Genomic DNA, 19,042 nt, shown 5'->3' on the forward strand with positions numbered 1-19,042 from the left:
AGGATTCCATCAAACTCCTGACTTGTGTCTTGTTGATGGTGCACAAGCTTTGGGGAGTCAAGAGTTGAGTTATTTGCCGAGAATTTTCAGCCTCTGACTTTCTCTGGTATCCATAGTATTTATATAACTGGTCCAGTTCAGTTTCTGGTCAATGATAGTGCCCAGGATCTTGATTGGGGGGCGGGGGGAGGGGGGGTTCAGTGATGGTAATGCTATTGAATGTTAAGGTTATATCATCATTAGATTTTGTCTTGTTGGAGATGCTCATTGCCTAGCACTTGGATGTTCTGAATGTTGCTTGCCTCTACCATGCCTGACTCTTGTCCAGGTATTGACAGCTTCAGTAACCGAGAAGTTCGAATGCTACTGAACTAGTGCAATCATAAACAAACATCAGCTTTATCAAAGAACTAGCATAGCACAATGAACAACATGGTCTTCTTCTGTGCTCTATCATTCTATGGTTCAATGAAACTAAATAAAGACAGACTGGGGTTGATTTTAACTACTGACGGAAAATTAGGTGGGTGGCAGGTATAGTGTGACCTTGGCTCACATGTTTACTCTCACCAGTGTTTGGCCCACCTAATGACCCCAGCTAAGATGGCAAATATCAAAACCCTAGTGCAAGTGGAGTGATCAGTGACCTATCTCATTGTTTTGGACTATTACCATCCTGTTTACCCTTGGCAGTGGGAGTTAAAATTGATCTTATATATGCTGGAATAAAATAGGTTAATAAAACCACTGAATAAAAGAACAAAGAACAAAGAACAATACAGCACAGGAACAGCCCTTCGGCCCTCCAAGCCCATGCCGTTCCCTGGTCCAAATTAAACCATTCTTTTGTATCCCTCCATTCCCACTCCGTTCATGTGGCTATCTAGATAAGTCTTAAACGTTCCCAGTGTGTCCGCCTCCACCACCTTGCCTGGCAGCGCATTCCAGGCCCCCACCACCCTCTGTGTAAAATATGTCCTTCTGATATCTGTGTTAAACCTCCCCCCCTTCACCTTGAACCTATGACCCCTCGTGAACGTCACCACCGACCTGGGGAAAAGCTTCCCACCGTTCACCCTATCTATGCCTTTCAGAATTTTGTACACCTCTATTAAGTCTCCCCTCATCCTCCGTCTTTCCAGGGAGAACAACTCCAGTTTACCCAATCTCTCCTCATAACTAAGCCCCTCTGTACCAGGCAACATCCTGGTAAACCTCCTCTGTACTCTCTCCAAAGCCTCCATGTCCTTCTGGTAATGTGGCGACCAGAACTGGGCGCAGTATTCCAAATGTGGCCGAACCAACGTTCTATACATCTGCAACATCAGACCCCAACTTTTATACTCTATGCCCCGTCCTATAAAGGCAAGCATGCCATACGCCTTCTTCACCACCTTCTCCACCTGTGACGTCACCTTCAAGGATCTGTGGACTTGCACACCCAGGTCCCTCTGCGTATCTACACCCTTTATGGTTCTGCCATTTATTGTATAGCTCCTCCCTACATTATTTCTACCAAAATGCATCACTTCGCATTTATCAGGATTGAACTCCATCTGCCATTTCTTTGCCCAAATTTCCAGCCTATCTATATCCTTCTGTAGCTTCTGACAATGCTCCTCACTATCTGCAAGTCCTGCCAATTTTGTGTCGTCCGCAAACTTACTGATCACCCCAGTTACACCTTCTCCCAGATCGTTTATATAAATCACAAACAGCAGAGGTCCCAATACAGAGCCCTGCGGAACACCACTAGTCACAGGCCTCCAGCCGGAAAAAGACCCTTCCACTACCACCCTTTGTCTTCTGTGACCAAGCCAGTTCTCCACCCATCTAGCCACCTCCCCCTTTATCCCATGAGATCCAACCTTTTTCACCAGCCTACCATGAGGGACTTTGTCAAACGCTTTACTAAAGTCCATCCACGGCCCTTCCCTCGTCAACAATTCTGGTCACTTCTTCAAAAAACTCCACCAGGTTAGTGAGGCATGACCTCCCTCTCACAAAACCATGCTGACTATCGTTAATGAGTTTATTCCTTTCTAAATGCGCATACATCTATTTCTCTAAGAATCTTCTCCAACAACTTCCCCACCACGGACGTCAAGCTCACCGGCCTATAATTACCCGGGTTATCCTTCCTACCCTTCTTAAATAACGGGACCACATTAGCTACCCTCCAATCCTCTGGGACCTCCCCTGCGTCCAGTGACGAGACAAAGATTTGCGTCAGAGGCCCAGCGATTTCATCTCTCGTTTCCCTGAGCAGCCTTGGATAGATTCCATCAGGCCCTGGGGATTTGTCAGTCTTTATATTCTCTAACAAACCTAACACTTCCTCCCTTGTAATGGAGATTTTCTCCAACAGTTCAACACTCCCCTCCGAGACACTCCCAGTCAACACATCCCTCTCCTTTGTGAATACCGACGCAAAGCATTCATTTAGGATCTCCCCTACTTCTTTGGGCTCCAAGCATAATTCCCCACTTTTGTCCCTGAGAGGTCCGATTTTTTCCCTGACAACCCTTTTGTCCCTAACGTATGAATAAAATGCCTTGGGATTCTCCTTAATCCTGTCTGTCAAGGACATTTCGTGACCCCTTTTTGCCCTTCTAATTCCCCGTTTGAGTTCTTTCCTACTTTCTTTGTACTCCTCCAGAGCTCCCTCCGTTTTTAGCTGCCTGGACCTAACATACGCCTCTCTTTTCTTTTTGACCAGTCCCTCAATTTCCCTGGTTATCCACGGTTCTCGAATCCTACCCTTCCTATCCTTCTTTTTTACAGGCACATGCCTGTCCTGCAGCCCTAACAACTGTTCCTTAAAAGACTCCCACATGCCAGATGTGGATTTACCCTCAAACAGCCTCTCCCAATCAAGAGCTGCCAATTTCTGCCTAATCCCACTAAAGTTAGCCTTCCCCCAATCCAACACCTTACCCTTGGGACACCACTCATCCTTTTCCATCACTATCCTAAAGCTAACAGAATTGTGGTCGCTATTTGCCACAGGTTCCCCTACCGAAACTTTGAAGACCTGACCGGGCTCATTCCCCAGTACTAGGTCCAGTATAGCCCCCTCTCTAGTCGGGCTATCTACATATTGTTCCAAAGAACCCTCCTGTACGCATTTTACAAATTCCTCCCCATTCAGAGTCCCAGCTCTCAGCGATTTCCAGTCTATACCAGGGAAATTGAAGTCTCCCACTACAACAACCCTATTTTTCCTGCACCTATCCAGTATCTCCTGACATATCCGTTCTTCCACTTCCCTCGGGCTGTTGGGGGGCCTGTAGTATACCCCCAACATAGTGACTGCGCCCTTCCTGTTTCTAAGCTCCACCCAGTGACTCGTTACACGACCCCTCTGAATTGTCCTCCCTCTGCACCACTGTAATATGCTCTCCATGTGTTTGAACACCACTAAATGCTTACTTCGTTGCATTCCAGAACTGTTTTATTTTAGCTTTGTTCATTACAGTTAATCAGTAATAAAAATAGAGTGTATGCAATGTACCAATTGCAATCTAATGTGGTATCTGGATAGGGTAATCAACTGGCAGGATTCTTCCCAGCTCTGGGATTTGCAAATGCAGAAATCAAAAACTGGAAATAAACAATTTTGCCAAGTCCGTGATAAAACCAACCCTCTCTTCCTTGTGATTTTCTTAACACTGCCATGATTTTACTCATTTTTTGCTGGCTGTGAGCAGCGGGAATAGGGGTGAAATAGACGCTGATGACAGGATTACTGGTGCCAAAGGACAAGGTTTCGAGAGAGGGCAAAGCGTCTAAAATGTTTTTGAATTTAAAGGCAGTGCACCTTCTTTCCTTTCAATGCCCCTTCCAAATGGACACACACAGTTGGATTGCTGCTTGGGGTATCCAACTGCATTTATGAGGGCGGTGTCTAATTTAAATGTAAGTTTAAGGCCTCTCTGAATCACAGTGAGAGCACAGACGTCAGGCCTGCTTTCAACTCATTCCCCACTTTGGCATTTTTAACACTCAAAATTCCAAGATTTTGGTGCCCATCAATGTATTATTAGCCCCTACATGTTATTGGGACATTTACGATGAAAACTTAGGTTATTGTGTGTTGTCTGTGTGGTTCTCTGTGCTATGTGAGACTGAGTTAGAAGGGGGACAATAGAGGATGAAACTGAGTTGGCAGGCAGTATGTTCTGCATGCTGTACCTACCTAATACATTGTGATGTTTGTTAGTCTGAGTTTGACCTGGATAGAGTGGATATGGAGAGGATGTTTCCACTAGTAAGAAAAACTAGAACCAGAGGGCACAACCTCAGGCTAAATGGATGATTCTTTAAAACAGAGATGAGGAGGAATTTCTTCAGCCAGAGAGTGGTGAATCTGTGGAACTCTTTGCTGCAGAAGGCTGTGGAGGCCAGGTCATTGAGTGTCTTAAAACAGAGATAGATAGGTTCTTGATTAATAAGGGGATCAGGAGTTATGGGGAAAAGGCAGCAGAATGGGGATGAGAAAAATATCAGCCATGATTCAATGGCGGAGCAGACTCAATGGGTCGAGTGGCCTAATTCTGCTCCTATGCCTTATGGTCGTATGACCCATTGTTTTAAGTGTACTACTGCCTTTTTCCCATCCATTCCTGCAGGTTGCATTAAGCCTTGGTGTCACTTACTGCTAACAACATCACAGTGCCATCCTCTGAGCCTCATGTTTTTCTGTTCTGTCCACATTGCTGACAATGTCTCACAAATTTGATTGAGTTTTTGAAGGGGTAACCAAGGTGGTAAATGAGGGCAGTGCAGTTGATGTTGTCTACATAGACTTTAGCAAGGCCTTTGACAAGGTACCACATGGTAGATTGTTGCGTAAGGTTAAATCTCACGGGATCCAGGTAGCTAAATGGATACAACATTGGCTTGATGACAGATGCCAGAAGGTGGTTGTAGAGGGTCGTTTTTCAAACTGGAGACCTGTGACCAGCGGTGTGCCTCAGGGATCGGTGCTGGGTCCACTGTTATTTGTCATTTATATTAATGATTTGGATGAGAATATAGGAGGCATGGTTAGTAAGTTTGCAGATGACACAAAGATTGGTGGCATAGAGGGCTGTGAAGAAGGTTATCTCGGATTGCAACAGGATCTTGATCAATTGGGCCAGTGGGCTGACGAATGGCAGATGGAGTTTAATTTAGATAAATGCGAGGTGATGCATTTTGGTAGATTGAACCAGGGCAGGACTTGCTCAGTTAATGGTAGGGCGTTGGGGAGAGTTACAGAACAAAGAGATCGAGGGGTACAGGTTCATAGCTCCTTGAAAGTGGAGTTTCAGGTGGACAGAATGGTGAAGAAAGCATTCAGCATCCGTGGTTTCATTGGTCAGAACACTGAATACAGGAGTTGAAGTTGTACAAGACATTGGTAAGGCCACACTTGGAATACTGTGTACAGTTCTGGTCACCCTATTATAGAAAGGATATTATTAAACTAGAAAGAGTGCAGAAGAGATTTACTAGGATGCTACCGGGACTTGATGGTTTGAGTTATAAGGAGAGGATGGATAGACTGGGACCTCTTTCTCTGGAGCGTAGGAGGCTGAGGGGAGATCTTATAGAGGTCTATAAAATAAATGAGGGTCATAGATCAACTCTATGGTCAATATCTTTTCCCAAAGGTCAGGGAGTTTAAAACTAGAGGGCATAGGTTTAAGGTGAGAGGGGAGAGATACAAAAGGGTCCAGAGGGGCAATTTTTTCACACAGAGGGTGGTGAGTGTCTGGAACAAGCTGCCAGAGGTAGTAGTAGAGGTGGGTACAATTTTGTCTTTTAAAAAGCGTTTAGACAGTTACATGGATAAGATGGGTATAGAGGGATATGAGCCAAATGCAGGCAATTGGGACTAGCTTTGGGGTTTAAAAAAAGGGTGGCATGGACAAGTTGGGCTGAAGGGTCTGTTTCCATGCTGTAAATCTTTATGACTCTATAATGCACTCTCAGATCGAGCTGTCATTTTCTTCCAAGAAATACCCAACAATGTATACTAAATCACCTCAGCCAACTAATATTAGATTTGACCTATAGTTCAATACTAACTTTTCAGTTTAATCATGCACTGAATTCAAGACTTGCCTTAAACAACAAACTATCTAACTTATTATTTCTAGTATGTGTGAGCCTATTTTAAGATGCAAACACTACAGAGTGAAAGTACAAATGGATGAATGATCCATTCACAGCTTCTATTGATATTGGTTTACCCATATCTTTTTCTGTGAAAATTCATGCAAGTAGAGAATTTGACACTGAGAAGTGTGACATCTATGCAATATGAAGACTAATTAGGAACTAATGAGCCATTTAGATCAACAATTAACACGCACTTCGTGTACACTTTTCAGCAGCTGCCATGTGTTGGGACATTTCACGTAGATTTTCTGGGATACAATTTCTTGCCTTCAGTTGTAATGTAGAATGATTGATTTGAGTAAATTTTATTAATGCATGTTGCAGATGACGAAACTTCCCCTGACCAAACTGTATATTAAAAAATTGAGGGAACATTCCCAATAATTTTCTATCCACAATAAAAGGAAAACTGCAGAGCACTGAAGTTATTTCATGACATGTATTCTGGGAGTAGGGAAGAGAGTGTGAAAGGAACAGAAACAGGAGGAGAAAGGAAGGTCAATGAGAGGTTAAGGAGGGAAAGAAGTGGGGAAAGGGCATGGCAGCACAAGGAGTGGAGGAAAAAGGAATGGGAAAAAGAGTAGTGGAGAAAGACCATGAGACATTGGAGCAGAATTAGGCCACTAGACTCATCGAGTCTGCTCCGCCATTCAATCATAGCTGATATTTTTCTCATCCCCATCTCCTGTCTTTTCCCCATAATCCCTGATCCTCTTATTAATCAAGAACCTATCTATCTCTGTCTTAAAGACACTCAATGACCTGGCCTCCACAGCCTTCTACGGCAGAGTTCCACAGATTCACCACTCTCTGGCTGAAGAAATTCCTCTTCATCTCTGTTTTAAAGGATCGTCCCTTTAGTCTGGTTCTAGTTCTTCCTACAAGTGGAAACGCCCTCTCCACGTCCATTCTATCCAGACCTCGCAGTATCCTGTAAGTTTCAATAAGATCCCCGCTCATCCTTCGAAACCCCAACGAGTACAGACCCAGAGTCCTCAACTGTTCCTCATACGACAAGCTCTTCATTCCAGGGATCATTCTTGTGAACCTCCTCTGGATCCTTTCCAAGGCCAGGACATCCTTCCTTAGATACGGGGCCCAAAACCGCTCACAATACTCCAAATGGGGTCTGTCCAGAGCCTTATACAGCCTCAGAAGCGCACCCTGCTCTTGTATTCTAGCCCTCTCGACATGAATGCTAACATTGCATTTGCCTTCCTAACTGCTGACTGAACCTGCACGTTAACCTTAAGGGAATCTTGAACAATGACTCCCAAATCCCTTTGTGTATCTGATTTCCTAAGCATTTTCCCATTTAGAAAATAGTCGATACCTCCATTCCTCCTTCCAAAGTGCAGTCTCACACTTTTCCACATTGTATTCCATCTGCCACTTCTTTGCCCACTCTCCTAGCCTGTCCAAGTCATTCTGCAGCCCCCTCTGCTTCCTCAATACTACCTGTCCCTCTACATATCTTTGTATCATCTGCAAACTTAGTAACAATGCCTTCAGTTCCTTCTTCCAAATCGTTAATGTATATTGTGAAAAGTTGTGGTCCCAGCATCAACCCCTGAGGCACACCACTAGTCATCGGCTGCCATCCTGAGGAAGACCCCTTTATCCCCACTCTGCCAGAAAGGGGGAAAAGCTCTGCACTGGAAACATGCAATAATAAAGCAATTCAAAGAGTTGGTTCAAAATTGAAAGGGCAGGATTTTCTGGCTATGCTTGCACCGAAACTGGAAAATCCTCCCCGAATTCAACGGACCTTTCCATCGTCCACCCCTCACCCGCTCCAATTCCCATGGCGGCCGGGAGATAAAATTCAACAAGATCTGCTTCCCCACCCCACCCCACCAAGGCGGCTCTCTTCCACCCCAACCAGGCTCTCCATAAAGACCCGCACCCTCTTTGCCACCCCCTCAGGTCTCACAGTTGTGAGACCACCTGCACTTATCTGGTTCTGGACTTTACGACTTAAAAGTCTGGGGGCTGCTTGAAGTCTCAGTCCTGCCCACTGACCCTGCTGGGATTAATGAGCTTTCAGTCAAAACCAGACTGAGGCAGGATTTTATTCTGAGTGAAGGGTCTAAGTCCTATCTCTAGCCAATTAACTCTCTTCAGAGCTTAAAATAGCTGTCGGGTAGCCAATATTGGTGGGGGTGAATTCCCCATTGACTCTTTTGGGGAAATTCTGCCCCCCCTATTTTGTTACGTTATTTGATTTTTGAAGTAGAAATTCACTTCCACTGGAACAAATCTAAAATGTTTTGCAGCTACGAAGGGTTTTAAATTTTCCCTAGGCATACTCCCGCGAAGGAAATCTTTCAGCCTTGTTTTAAATCCTCATAAACTAGGTTTTCAAACTGGGCCTGAACTCCCACTCACATTCCCTATGTTGAATGATAGAGTCAGCATTTTCTCTGCTTAAGGTGCAGGCATGGCCAACATCTAACTCCTTACTCTCTTCCTAGCAGTCGGCTGCAGATCACCCAAGACCAAAACTTGTCTGTGAAATCTTTGTATTAATTACCCCTCTGTTTGGTGTTGTATGCAAATTTTGACATTGTACTTCTGACATTCTCAGGTTCAAATCATTTCGATAAATGGTGAACAACATTGGTGGCATCACTGGAATCTTGGGGTACATTCTTTCACACCTTTTGCCATCTGAGTAACTACCTTTAACTTCTATTCATGTTCTTGTAAACCGTGTGATATCCATTGTGCTACTTGCAATCTGTTTTCACTTAGTCATCAGTCTAAAATGTGCCTTTTAAAAATTTTAATATATAACATTATGTTACTTCTTCAAGGGAAGCCTGTAATCTGCACAGTATGACAGCGGGTGGGAAAAGCAGCATGGCAGCTTTCTCCCTCGGGACTTAGTCGAAAACAATTGAAGGGGCGGGTCCCACAATGTCATGCAGGTGGGGTGGGCTATGATTGAACCAGCCCTGCCAGCAACTTAATTTTTTTTTAAAATCGGGGCGCCTTTTTTAAAGGCCATCCCAGCACACAAAAGCAAAAATAGAACAACCCAACCCTCACCCCACCCCCCCGGCACTTGGGCATGTTCCTCTCCCCCAGAACGATTCACTCAATTCAGCTTTTCTGGTTGGTCTGCCCGCCACATGCACACTGTGGGAGACCGGTCATAATTCACGCTAGTTCTCACACCATGGATAATCTATGGGGGTGGGAATGATCAGATGTAAAGGCCTGATAATTACATTCAAATTTATTATAATAGAGTTCCTAATGTTGAACATTAGGATTACCGTTATGTAACTGACAGGGGGTCGGGGCAGAGGCTTCCCATCAATGTATAACATGATTTGTGTTTCTCGTGTTTCCATTACTGCCTGAGAAGAACAGGAGCGGAAAATCCTGGTCTTGGTCTCAAAATGTCTACCTCTACCCTTCCCTCCATGGCAACGGAAAAATATTTGCCCTGAATCTGAACAGAAGTTGTAATCAACTATCTCTAATTACCCTTGCTTCTCATCTTAGAACCAAATGGACAGGTTCCAGCACAGTTATTTACAGCTGGAGACCGACAGCACCTTTTTGGGTTTAAGGAGACTTAGGCCCTGATTTTACCGGGCAAGGCTCGCTGAACGGCATTCTCTGTTGACCTCGGGCGCGGTCTTACAAGCCTCGGGCAGGCATGCCGGTAACATTCCAGCCTTAGTGTATTCTCATCGTGGACTTTTTAAAAATTCATTCTTGGGACATGGGCATCGCTGGCTGGCTGGCATTTATTGCCAATTATTAGTTGCTCTTGAACTGATTGGCTTGCCATTTCAGAGGGCAGTTGAGAGTCAATGACATTGCTGTGGCTTTGGAGTCACATGGAGGCCAGACCAGGTAAGGACTGCAGATTTCCTTCCCTAAAGGACATCAGTGAACCAGATGGGGTTTTCCGACAATCGACAATGGTTTCATGGTCATCAGAAGATTTTTAATTACACAGTTTTAAAATTGAATTCAAATTCCACCATCTGCCGTGGTGGGATTCGAACCCACGTCCCCAGAATATTAGCTGAGTTTCTGGATTAATAGTCTAGTGATAATACCACTAGGCCATCAAACAACTGTCATTGTTCCCAGGTGTTAACATTTGGTACCTCCCTTTCAATAACACAATATGACTCACCTTTTGAGCTTACTGTCAGACTCCATTTTAGGTCACATGACTCCATTCACTTAACTTACATTTACAGTCGCCAACCACCATGTCAGCCAGGATGGCTGTTAGGCAATGAGGGCTACTTTCTCTACACCTGGCTCATGACTCCATTATACAATCTAGGCACACATGGCTAGCATGCTGTCAGGTGGGATGCTGTTGTTTCGATTGATCTGGAGGAGCCCTCCAGTGGTCATAGGAATGGGTGTCCTGATTTGTGGTTATTTGCTGTATCTTTCACAATCCACCATCATCAGGGCACAACTCTTTCTGCCAGGGATACAGCAAACATTTCAGAAGCAAGACAAGGAAAAGAAAGGGAGGTAGAAGATGGCACCTTTATGTTCTGGCTTGGCTTCCAATATTGCCAAATCTAATTGTGTTTCCTATGAACACAACCCCAAATCCACATTGTACAACAATTCCACATTTGATCATCCCTCTGTTACGGCCCATCACAGCACCCACTTGGTTACAATGCTGAAGTAAAAGTCATTACAAAACAATCGTTCCATACCAATTTCACCCAACAATTGATACAAAACTCAATTATTCACCCTTGGGCATTATCATAGTGCTTGGCCTAGTGCTCCTGTGCAGTGGTACCCTGTTTGGCTGCAGTAGAGTTAGTGGAAGGTTGCTGATTTGCAGTGGGAGGCCTGCAGAAGGCCTTACATGGTACCCTCAAGAAGCTCTGGGCTGAGGTCCGTTGATCTCGGGTGTGAATTCCCACTCTTGGGACTAGCGCGGCTGGAAAGTCCTGCCTCAAAATGTTAACTCAGTTTCTCGCTCCACAGATACTGCCAGACCTGCTGTGTTTTTCCTGTATTTTCTGTTTTTATCCCAATCTCTGGACTCAGTATCAACCAATCCCACCAGCAGTGCATTACAGCTGCAATATGTAATATGTGCAGAATGCAAATAATTTGCCACACCTACTTCAATGCCACCACTGTCACTATGGTTTCTTCCTGTCAGCTATGGCTCAGTTGGTTGCATTCTTCTACCAAATTAAAAGATTTGGCTTCAAGTCCAACTCTAGAAAATAGGGAACAAAAATGTCTGCTGATCCTTCCCTGTAAGACTAGAAGGACTGTTGTCCTATTGGAGGTGTTTTATTTTGGATGATAAATTAAACCAAAAGCTCCATCTTCTGTCTCAACTGGACTGTAAAGTAGTATTATGCTATTTCAAATAAATGCAAGCAAGTTATCCTCAATGCCCTGACCAAAAGTCTGAGGTCACGTACCAACCGACTCAAGAACAGCTTCTTCCCTGCTGCTGTCAGAATTTTGAATGGACTTACCTTGCATTAAGTTGATCTTTCTCTACACCCTAGCTATGACTGTAACACTCTCTCGTTTCTATGAACCTTCTCTATGAACGGCATGTTTTGTCAGTATAGCGCGCAAGAAACAATACTTTTCACTGTATGTTAATACATGTGACAATAATAAATTCAATCAAATCAAATATATATCATAATGCTCAGGGTGGCAAGTGTTCTTATCAAGTGGGCCACCATTTCCACCACAGGGAAGGATGGGTTCCAAGCTCGGCACAGAACCAAATTAGAACTGGATACCTCCATGTTAACAGCTGCAGCAGGCTTTCTGGAAGGTCTGCCAATGCACCAAACATTCCATTGTGCATGTCCATCAGTCTTTTTCTGTATGCCACCCCAGTAAAATTTCAATAGTCTTCTTCAGCAGATCACATGTCCAACTTTACCCTTTCGGTATCTATCCTGATCTGTGGCTCTTACTACAGAGGATTCATTCCTATGACTTTCCACATGTGGATATTGCCTCCAAACTAAAGGACATACAGTGCCAATTGGTGGCTGTGAGTGTGACATTGAATGATGGCCTTGCTTCATCATCATATCCAGCTCCTTTTGGCCTTCATGGTGCCACACCAGTTCCTGTCAGGTGACAGTTCTTTGGAAAAGAAAGGAGAAAGACACAAGGGTAGTGTTGCATTAAGGAATGCACGCTGACCTTTTTTTAGCTTGTATATCAGAAGAGATTGCAGGATGAGGGAAAAATTGATTGTGAGATGAACATGCTATAATTTTTGTTGGTCCCCACCACTGGCCACAGCAGTAGCTCCTCCAATGATGGTGAACCAATAGAATGCAACAAATATTTACCTAAATATTGATTTAAAAATCTGAAATTCCATATGGTAAGAGAAAGAATCAATGAAAATCAGTGGCTGTGATTGTAGCCATATATTCAGGGCTGTTTTTGAGCTATCACTTATGTTTTGGGATTCTTTAAACTTGTAGTCCAGCTTTCTAGGCTGGCCAGTATGACTGGAAACTATCCACCTACTTTCAAAATGCGCAGGTGTGCCCATGCATAAAGGTCACATCTTTTGGCATTAATCTAAGCACACAACCAACACAAGATACTTACGCCACTGCAGTCCATAGCAGAAAGGACCATGGACAGTCTTCCCACCCTGTCACCCTTTGATGCCCTTAAGTCAACCATTAATACCACTTCAGGGCCTCATCCCACCATCACTGCTATTAACCAAGCAGCAGGCAGGCAGCTCACCATGCAGGAAGCATGACAAGCAAACCCATGCATGTTTACTTGTGGGTTCCCAGGGAGGAGAGGGATGGGAGGAGTTACTCATTAAAAGGTAGTCAGTGCTTTATTGAGGGACCTGGGGGGGGGGGGGGGGGGGGGGGCGGGGGCAGCTGACAGCAACCACCCTGCCTTTGTGACTCCTATCCTGTGACCCTCATGTTTTAACCACCCCCTCTCCTCCTTCCATTACTCATCTCTAGCCTGGGGTCGTGATGATCTTGGACATTGGTACAGTGTTGTATTAGCACACGCATAGCTTCCCCACTGATGCTGGTGTTCAATAGAACTGCCAGCCTCTGGCTGGTAGGAATTTTACCTGTGTCCTGATTCCAGCGAAAGGCTTATCATTGGCTTGACAGGTGCCTGAATGGAACAAGATACAGCGAGCCTTCACTAAAGGGAGCCACATAGGGCTCTTGCCGGCTTTCCAGCCAGCAGCTGAGACCTTCATCACCTCCACAAGATTCCCCCCAATAGGTATTCATGGCACGCAAATGTATTACCTGGCACAGGATGGTCTGAAGCCTAACCTGCCAACGCCATGCCACCCATTCAATTTTTCAGTTTGAACCCGCTGTTTGAACCTATTTTGAAATTTCTTCTCCTGTATAATTAACATGTTTCCTCTCCTGGAATCATCATTCAAATCAGCCCTTTGTCTTGTTTGCTGACACTCAATTACATAATCTTGTATGTCTCGGTGCTCCTAACAACAACCAAGGTCAAATTTTTGAAACATTTTTCTGTATCATAGTTGTCAAGTGACTACACCCGATTGTCATGTTAACCATTGTATAACAAAGAAAGTTTAGGATAGGAGGCCCTGAATTGAGTTTATTTTCCTCTTAACATACCTTGTCAGGAAGCAGGCCAGTTTAGTTTGTAGAGAGGCTGATGACTGTTGACGGCTTTGAATGTTTGGACGACTCTCTCAGCCAGTCCATTTGAAGTAGGGTGATAGGGTACAGTTCCAATATTTTGAATGCCATTGGTATTCATGAAATGCTGCAATTCCTCACTAGTGAAAGCAGGGATATTATCGGATACCAGCACCTCGGGCAACCTGTGGGTGGCGAATATCTATTGCAATTTCTCGATTGTTGCTGATGAGGTCATGGACTTAATTTTGTGACTGTCCAACCATTTAGAGTGCATCTATTATGAGCAGGAATGTGGTGCCCATGAATGAGGATGTAATGAGGATGAAAGCTGACCAAGAACCAGTGGATGTGGTTTATTTAGACTTTCAGAAGGCTTTCAACAAGGTCTCACATAACAGACTACTATGTAAAGTTCAAGTGCATGGGATTGCGGGTAGTGTGGGTTTACAAGATGACTTACACACGTGACAATTCTTGTCCACTGAGCTGTTCTCAGGAGAGTTGGTGTGAAACTGTTTCATCATCGGTGCAGCTTGGCTCTTGAAGGCATCAATATTGATACCCTTCACCTGCAGCACTTTGCTTGGTGGTTTTTGGTGAAGTGATGCCAGAATGCAAACTAACCCAATACTGAGTGGTTACTTATCCCGGAACAGGGCCTGACAGATCTCATCAAAGCAGGATGTGTAAAGAGACGGAGGTTCAATAAATACTGGTCCTCATAACTGGGTTGAATCCAACAGTCCATGTATTCAAACTATCTCAAGCATGATAGGGCGGCACGGTAGCACAGTGGTTAGCACTGCTGCTTCACAGCTCCAGGGACCTGGGTTCGATTCCCGGCTCGGGTCACTGTCTGTGTGGAGTTTGCACAATCTCCTCGTGTCTGCGTGGGTTTCCTCCGGGTGCTCTGGTTTCCTTCCACAGTCCAAAGATGTGCGGGTTAGGTTGATTGGCTATGCTAAAATTGCCCTTAGTGTCCTGAGATGCGTAGGTTAGAGGGATTAGTGGGTAAAATATGTAGGGATATGGGGGTAGGGCCTGGGTGGGATTGTGGTTGGTGCAGACTCGATGGGCCGAATGGCCTCTTTCTGTACTGTAGGGTTTCTATGATTTCTATGATATAGCCATACAGCATCTTTGTAGGTAATGTGATCTGACAGTGTTTTATCTGATGCTCCAGAACAACTGTTATACCACCTTGAGCATCTGGAGTATATGATACAGTCTACATTACAGGCATAATTAGAATCCACAGGGCCACTTAGCCTTGTGACCTCATCATTTAATATCCCTACAGGTAGTTTAATTTGGTCTGGAATTGGAATTAACATTATTGCCTCCAGCTAACAAGAATAAAGAGGAGCAATTTACCATAAGGGTGGCCAAAGAAGTGTTTTAATGGTTTGTTCCAGTTTTACTTTTATTATATATGAGTAGGATAAGATATAAATGATAAGATCCCTTCTAGCATTGTAATTCACACCTTGAATTGGGGTGAGACATGTTTCAAAAAAAGACAGAATCCTACCATAATTTTTGTTCGGGTGGCCCAAGTTGTCCTAGCAAGGGCATTGGTTCAAACTGGTAAGATCAAGGAGACACAAGATAGACAAAGAATTGAATATTCGGTCAGGTGTATTGGGCAGCCAATGTGATAACATGGTTAGTGCTACTGCACAGGACTTTTTTTTCCCTCTTTTCCCCATATTTAACGCACAGCATTGTGGACTTTTAAATCATCCCCAGAAGAAAATCTCAATCATAATTTTCCTCGTATGATGATGTAGCATCTTCCATTCCTATTGCAAGGCTCCAGCTGAAGAGTACAATTTGATTTATTTTTTTATAGTTTACAAGAGGTACTGGCTAGTTCCAGGATTGCGCAGACATACATCTCATGAGCTAGCATTAAGTGGAGTGATTTTGGAGCGCTGCATTGACTCACCTGATGAAGGAGCAGCGCTCCGAAAGCTCGTGATTCCAAATAAACCTGTTGGACTTTAACCTGGTGCTGTGAGACTTCTTACTGTGTCTTAAGTTAAGCTGAGTTCAGAATGAAAATTAGAGGCACAACCACATTATGTACAGCAGTACTAGCAAACTTCCAACAGCTGAGTACAAACTTGATCAGTAACATTAGGGGAGGTGGGCAGGCCCTGACTGGTTCATCGGATGTGCAAGCATTCCATAAACTCAATTGCACAAAGTCCCATTATTCAATGTAATAATGCAAAATTTTAACCAGGCTAAGAAATCCAATAGTAGTGCTGCTTGAATGCATTTTTAAGCATAGTAAGAACGTCCACCCTATAAGTATGAAGATGCTTTTCTTGAAGTTAGAGTCTTAATTCATTATCTATAAATGTGTCAAATGGTTACATGAATTACTTATCATCCATCTTCTTAATTGCCTTCATTAATTTACTAGTGGGTCATGGTGCTTCTTTCTTCAATAAGAATTAATTTTCAGTGGAGGGAAATAAAGATGTTTTCATGTTTTAGATCATTGATCGATAGGAGGTGGCAATTTATGACCGAAGACTCCCATTGCACAGTGTCACACCGTTGGTGAGACCCCTCAAGTACAGTGTGCAGTTTTGGTGTCCTTATTTAAATCAGTGCTACACTTGCATTGGAGACAGTTCAGTGAATTCAGAGGTTGGTTCCCCCTGAGACGAAGGTATTGTCTCATGAGGAAAAATTGAGCAAGTTGAGCTTCTACTCATTAGACTTTAGCAGAATGAGAGGTAATCTTATAGAAACATAATAAATTTCTAAGGGGGCTTAACAGGTTCGATGCTGAGGAGATATTTCCCCTTGTGAGGAAAGGAGTCAGTGCGAACCAGTGGAGGGTGTGAAGGTCCTGTGATGACAGGTGAAAGGACATTGGGTTGCTGAAGGGGACACGGAAGAACCTAAAAATACAATTGAGAACCAGAAGGAATACAGAAACTTCAGAAGGGAGGTGAAAAGGCATATTAGAAAAGCAAAGAGGGATAATGAGAAGATTGGCGGCCAACATAAAGGGGAATCCCAAAGTCTTCAATAGACATATAACATAGTAAAAGCATGGTAAGAGGAGGAGCACGGCCAATTAGGTTCCGAAAGGGGAATTTACACATTGAGGCATTAAGCATGGCTGAGCTTTAAATGGATACTTGGCATCCGTCTTTACCAAGGAGACAGATGCTACCCAGGCCATGGTGACAGGCAAGGGATGGACTCTTCCCAAAAATGTACATGGTGTTGGCTCAGGCGAAAAAACCAGTGTGAAACTCTCAGACTTCACAGCTGGCTTTTTGCATTGTATTGAACAACACTCTGTGCATCTTGAAAGTAGAAACGATAATCAGCTGAAGGGTAGGGACCTAAAGATGCTCTACTAGTATGAGAACTGGTCAGAGAAGCAGGCATGGCAAAGGCCAGAGGAACTAGTTGACATGGCAGAAGGAATATCCTGGATGGCTCAATGGTTCAGTGATGAGTCCCTGCAGGTTCTCCACAGGCATACTTGAGAAAGGAGAGCTCTCCTCCCAGATACTTGAGGAGGAGACTTGTCTGCCTAACCAGACAAGTTGGATAGAGGTCACATTGGATGTCGACAGTCACAGCCATTGTGGGATCACCCAGAGAACCTCAGCTGTTTAAAGTGCAATTTCTAGTTTACACTAGATTACTACATTACCTATGTCAGACTCTGATTTATTGATTGCAGCTCAGCCTTCAACACCATTATTCCTACAAAACTAACCTACAAACTCCGTGGCCTGGATCTTGGCTCCTCCCTCTGTGACTGGATCCTGAACTTCCTAACCCACAGACCAAAAGGACAGGCAACAACACCTCTGTAATAACTCCATAGAGGGAAAGGTTCCGTCACCAAGTTACTTTATTTATACCATACATCTGTACACAGCCAGCTCCAGTTGCTCCCTGCTGGATGTAGGCTGGCAGTCTGACACACCTGCTGTAAATAGGGAGCATGAAACTCTCTGATTTAACCATCAATTAGGACTCATCAGGCAGCTCTTTTAAGGTAGCTCTTTTAAGGTACCAACGTAATAAACTAACTCAAACTAACGTTTGAGGGGCGGCACGGTAGCACAGTGGTTAGCACTGCTGCTTCACAGCTCCAGGGTCCCGGGTTCGATTCCCGGCTCGGGTCACTGTCTGTGTGGAGTTTGCACATTCACCTCGTGTCTGCGTGGGTTTCCTCCGGGTGCTCCGGTTTCCTCCCACAGTCCAAAGATGTGCGGGTTAGGTTGATTGGCCAGGTTAAAAAATTGCCCCTTAGAGTCCTGGGATGTGTAGGTTAGAGGGATTAGTGGGTAAAATATGTGGGGGTAGGGCCTGGGTGGGATTGTGGTCGGTGCAGACTCGATGGGCCGAATGGCCTCCTTCTGCACTGTAGGGATTCTATGAAGATTCTATGAAGAACGTAGGGACAAAGTAAAAGGGGCAGCTCCCCAAAAGGAAGGGGGAACAGCCCGAACCAAAAACAAAGTCGAAAGGAAACTTAAAACATCAAACCAAAAGGTGATTATCAGGGTCGATAATACACCCCAGCCCCTGCGGTGCCCAGCGGTCGCGGAAGGCGTCAACTGCATGCTCCCTCTCCAGAGACACCTGGCCGCGAATGTAGCCGCGGTAGAGGGGCAGACAGTCAGGATGGACGGCCCCGTCGATCGCCCGCTGCCTGGACCTATTGATGGCATGTCTCGCCAGGCCCAGGAGCAGGTTCACGAGGAGGTCGGCATCCCGACCCGCCCCTCTCCACACCAGCTGCCCGTAGATCAGGAGCGTGTGACTGAAGTGCAAACAAAACATCAATAAGAGGTGTTTGAGGAAACCAAAAAGGGTGTGCAGCCTAAAACACAGAACGTAGACATGGTCCACGGACTCCACAAGGCCACAGAAAGGGCAGTCTTGGGAGCCCGTGAACCGGAAAAACCGACGGTTGTGCGGCACTGCTGCGTGCAGCACCCTCCACCCCAGGTCCCCAAGATAATTGGGGGAGATCCCTCCGTAGAGGGACCTCCACTGGGGATCTCCGCCACCTGACGGCAACAAGGCCCGCCAAGGTGTATCCGGGCGACAGGCGAGGACGCGGTAATCAAAGGTGTGCAGCAGCAGCCCGTACAGGGATCGCCTCCGAGCGGTGGAAAAGGGCACGGAGATCATTTCCACGAGGCGGAACA

The sequence above is a fragment of the Mustelus asterias genome, chromosome 2 (assembly GCF_964213995.1).
Source record: "Mustelus asterias chromosome 2, sMusAst1.hap1.1, whole genome shotgun sequence".
Lineage (NCBI taxonomy): Eukaryota > Metazoa > Chordata > Chondrichthyes > Carcharhiniformes > Triakidae > Mustelus > Mustelus asterias.